We start from the raw sequence: 5,507 nt of genomic DNA on the forward strand, positions 1-5,507 counted from the left end.
CTGCTGTAATTGACACAGATGGAGCTCCATCCATGTCTGGATCTGTCATTGGATTGATAGGGCTTAGTAAATCTGATAAGTGCTTTTCAGAATTTTGGACATTTCATTGTATTATTCATTGTGAGCAAGTGATATCTAAAACACTCAAATTAGATCACGTCATGAAACTTGTCTTAGACACAGTGAATTTCATTTGCACAAATGCACTGAATCATAGTTTCTAAACTTGATGAAAGAAGTTGATGAGGAGGCTTTCCTGACTGACTTTCCGATTCACTGCTTGGTTTGATGGCTCTCAAGAATCAAAGTTTTTTCAAGTTGCTAGAACTAGTTAAACTGTTTTTGGAACAAAAGCAAAGAAGATACTCCGAACTCACAAATCCAGATTGGGTTTTAGATTTAGGTTTTTCTAGCAGACATTATGGCCCATTTTGATAAACTCAATTTAAAATTGCAAGTTGGTGTCTGATCTAATGCAAAGTACATTTGCTTTCAAAAATGAGTTGAAGCTATTTCAGATACAAATAATAAAAAAACTAATACACTTTCCTTCAATGACACAACTTAAAGCCAGGTCAAATGAATATCCAACAGAATAAATGCTTCGGAGCACAGCAAATTATGCAAATGTGATTAATTATCTTCAGTGCAGTTTTGAAGACAGATTCCGGGATCTGCAGCAGAATGTCTAAAGCCGCCTTTAGATACCGACGAGGCCGAATCTCAAATGGAGACAATAGAACTTTTGGAAGATGACAGACTAGAAGTGTACCAAACAAGAAATACCCCAATATCAGAAGTGCTGCCCTGAAACTTCTCAATGCTCAGACATATGAAATCCATTTTGACAGACAGTCACTTAAGAGAACTGCTACAAATTAGCAGAACAGAACATAAACCAAATTTAAAAGGAATTGTTGACAGCAAGGATTGTCAGAAATACCATTAAACAAAAAGTGAGACAATTATAAATTATTTCAATGTTACTATTATTATTATTCATATTTCCAATTCCATGCATGTGTGGCTCTTTAGCAATGTATGTTGTGAAATTCTGACTCCCTCCCCACTGTAGGTTGGCCACCACTGAGCTAGAGGTTTAGCAGAAAATGTTGTTGTTTTTTTTGGACAACTTTTACACTTCCCCTTGTTTATTTGACAAACTACTGACTGTTGTAACCCATGGTTGAGGATCATGCAGGAATGACAGACTGTTATTCCCACAACAACTGGTTTCTACAAACTTATAGAGAGAAGAAGCATGATTTTTTAAATGTGAAACTCTGACAGTTGTGAAGTGGACTGACAAACAAAACATTTACAGACTCTCAGCTATACGTACTAGTACTATGACAACAGTGACAAGAATAGGGGGGGATGCTAAATCTCATTTAATTGTGGACTACAATAAGTTTATGGGGGAGGGGGGTGGACCTGAATGGCCGACACCCAAGTTACAATTCTACTGGATAAAGGATAATAAAATGGTATAAACACTTTTTTTTAACTTTTAAACTTCACTGTTGTAAATGCTTACATTCTGTAAAAACAACAGACCAATCAGCTGGTATTACCCCAGAAGACTTTCAGGATGAACCTGGTCACAGCTCTTGTTGAGCCTCTACTTCAAAGCAGACCAGGTCTTCTGGTATACCACTTCCTAGAACTGTACAGGACTCATCACCTCTGAGACTAACTATTGGCAGGTATTTCCCTCTACTTGTTGACAAAGGTAAGAGAAAAAGATGTAGACTATGCCTCCCTGAAAATAAAGTAATTACAAAGTGTAAAATTGTGATAAATTTCTTTGCATGAAACACTTTGAAGAGCACTAGTGTTACTCTTCAAAAAAGTTACGACTATGTTTATGTACAAGGTAAATATATCTGCTCTTTCCCTTTGTTTACAGTTACAGTTTTTCTAAGAAAAATAACAAATCTTAGTAGCATTGTTTGTATTTGAATGTACAGCAATGTGTCAGTTTTACGTTTATTGACTGAAATACTTTTGTAAAGTTTTCTTTTATTATTCATAAACTTGTATTTACAATAGAGATGCTACCTTTCATGTGTCAAAATCAGTTTATGATATTATACTGTATATGCTATCATAAGTATGGTTTTTGTAGTTGTCTAAAATGTTTGTAATAAAATACATATCTATATAAATTTCCATTTATTCATACAGCTATTTCTGTGTACAACTTTATGCATTTGTTTTTGATTCATGCAATTTATATGTGCATTATTGCTTTTAGGTATATATATATAAACATTTGTGCATAACATTATTTCCCCGACATTTGTAAAATATTTTTCTTTAATGTCTGGGTATTAATGTTATGAATAAACCTGTTTTTAAGTTGTCAAGTTTCTAACATTGTATAATTTGTTTTTATTTTAAGTCAGTTTACACAATTAAAATAACAAATTCAGTATGTATTGGCCTACAAAATACAAATGTCTAACTATAATACAAGTATATTGCAAAATACAGTGATATTTTGGTTACCATACGTTACATGTGTGTAAACACACACACATATATATTACTATTTACTATATTATATTACTATTTACTCATATGCTTAAATTTTACTTGTTTGTTTTAAAACATAGAACAATAAATAAGAAATACACTGAAAAACAAAGATGTAGGGTACTTAGTTTTATGAAATGTTACGTTTGTGCTAAGCCTTGTTTATTCCTCCAAGTGGAGGGTGAAGAGATATTAATTTTGTAGGCTTCAAATATAAATTTTAGAAAAGCAACAAATTATCAAGTTACTGTATTAGTACACACAAAATCCCTGTAATTTATCTGGATCTCTAAATAAGCTATATATGGGTTACAAAAAACCCCATTCCTATTCAGAGAAACAACTTGGTCATCACACTTCAACAGTTTTGGCAAAATTATTACTTTCTCCTTCAAGCTATTTAAAAACATCTGTCAGATTTATGTAGAAGGGAAACTGATCTTTCTATTGGTTATAAACAAGTGAGACAAGACAAGAGGTTTCAAAAGAATGGAGTAGTGGGAGGAGCCACTCTAGTAGATTCATTGAAAATATTGCCATCTCAGCAAATCATAGAGGTGGGAGGTTCTTATTTTATATTTAGCTTGTCTATATCTCATATTTGAGTTTCTAATTCATTAGCCAATGTACACATTGTATGGTATGAATAATAAAATGTAAATCTTAACATTTTCTAATGCTGAAAAATGTATTTCTGATAGGTACTTACCTCCTTTCACCTTCAGTTGCCCTCCAAGAGTTGCTAAAATTTTTTAATAATGCACCAGTCTTTTATACCCCTGTATTTTTTGCATCATTACAGCAACATGTGGTGATCAATACATACTACACAAACTATAGTAGTGCAGGTAGTTCCCTCTACCATTGTAGCACAATTCTCACTTTCAAAAACTGGCATATACAAACCAAAAACACTGGCAAATCAATGAAGAAGAAAGGTGGGAAGAGGGTAAGCAGAGGTAAGTACCCATCAGAAATACATCCAGGGGATACGACATATTATGCCATGTGAGGTCCAAGGACAAAAATAACATAGAAGCACCTTGTATAAGTAGGCAAGATCAACAAGTGCAGTCCACCCAAGCAAAAACAGTTTTGCTTGGGCTGTGACCACACTTGGCTATCTTGATATCAATACATGGTGATTCCCCTGGATGTTTTGCTTGGTCTGTGACCACACTTGGCTATCTTGATTCCCCTGAAATCCAGGGGAAGCACCATGTATTGATATCAATATAGCTAAGTGTGGTCACAGCCCAAGCAAAACATCCAGGGGAAGCACCATGTATTGATATCAATATAGCCAAGTGTGGTCACAGCCCAAGCAAAACATCCAGGGAAAGCACCATGTATTGATATCAAGATAGCCAAGTGTGGTCACAGCCCAAGCAAAACATCTGGATGAAGTACCTTGGTATATGTTAGAGTATGTCAAGTAGGATCCAACTAGTCAGAAAACATCCAGTGGAAGCACTTTGTACAGTATTTTTTCTGTTTCATATTTTGTACATAAAAGATGTTGAGATCAACAAGTGTGGTCTGCCCAGGCAAAAACATCCAGTGGAAGTGAACTGTGATATGAAGTAGTATGATAAGTGCAGTTTATTAGGGTAGAAAACATCCAGTGGAAGTGCCTTGCTTAAGATTGAGTTTTATAAGGTATTGAGAGATCAATAAGTGCAGTCTACCCAGGCAAAAACATCCAGTGGAAATGCCTTGCATTAATAGTGTATGTCCTGATTAACAAGTGCAGTCAACCTGGGCAAAACATCTGGGAGAAGTGCCTTGGATTGATAATATAATAATAATAGTGTATAATAAGAAACATAACAATGATAACACTCTTCTCACTGAGTGAATACATATGACTGTGAGATTGTTTTATCTCACAAATCCCACTTGTGAAGAAACCGCCACGATCCACCATTCCAGTGACTGGGCACCTGAAGTAGCAAGGACCCCCATGTTCCACTAGAACAGTGTTCCCAAAGATGATTTTAGATGGTACATGGACAACTTTTTTTATTGTAACAGTTGTATGTTTATTTGAATGTGTATTAGAAAAAAATTCTATGAAAAAATAAATTAATGTGGTTATTACATTATCTTTTGACAATTAAACACTGGCTATTATTCAGTGGGCATGCTCGTCATCTGGTCCACTCATTGGCTAGCCACTATTCAGAGAGCATGCACAATGACATACCAAGAAGCATGTTCATTAGTTAGTGTTAGATGAAGATTCTCATTTTATGATTGTGTCTGCACTGTTTTATTTTTTTTTCTTTGAACCCATCATGGATCAGTGGTTAAAAAATTATACTTATTATTACTTGTAGCTCAAATTCTGAAGTTCTTTTCACTTTGTTATAACAATGTCATTATGAGATGAGAAAAATAATGTTTCGAAATGAATATTATGGTAAGTAATATTGGTTTTTCATTTATCCTACTAGTGTTGTGAAATTTCCTTTTAAAATAAATTTATTTAAATAAAAAAAGTGAGTTGATTCAAAGAAAAATATTATATAAAATAAATAATAGCACAGGTGGTACGCAGATATGGCAAAAAATCGTGAAGTGGTATGCGAATGACTGCAGTTTGGGAAGCAATGCACTAGAAGAAAGAAGGGGGGCAGATGAGTGACCCACTGAAGACAGTGCAATGGGTGTCTACGTTTACTCATTTTGAAAAGCAGAAAGACTGATTGTAAGAATCACGGGTCAGTAAGAATAGGCAAAAATCCCTATCTGCAAGATTCATGAAGTCCACGAGTGATGGTCCTCAGTATGTGTGTGTGTATAATGTTTAAAAAAAGTGATGTGTGTGTGTGTATAGTAAAACAACTGAAAGGGAAAGGTAGTTTTCTAGAAAAGCAGGTCACTGTTTCATCAAAAACCTTGAAAGCTTCCTTAGAAGCATCTTATTTGATGGGAAAAAGTACGAAGCCACACAATATAGGAGAGAC

General features: G+C 34.6%; 1 long non-coding RNA gene across 2 annotated transcripts in view; it reads right to left on the reverse strand.

The window, feature by feature from the left end:
• Positions 1-5,507, reverse strand: part of LOC111089651 — a 22,910-nt gene that overhangs the window by 2,735 nt on the left and 14,668 nt on the right. For both annotated transcript variants that reach the window (XR_002613868.1, XR_002613869.1), the window contains exon 3: positions 1,538-1,762. This is a non-coding gene — a long non-coding RNA (uncharacterized LOC111089651). The remainder of the gene's footprint in view (positions 1-1,537; positions 1,763-5,507) is intronic.

This window comes from Limulus polyphemus, unplaced genomic scaffold (assembly GCF_000517525.1).
Source record: "Limulus polyphemus unplaced genomic scaffold, Limulus_polyphemus-2.1.2 Scaffold6909, whole genome shotgun sequence".
Taxonomy (NCBI): Eukaryota; Metazoa; Arthropoda; class Merostomata; order Xiphosura; family Limulidae; genus Limulus; species Limulus polyphemus.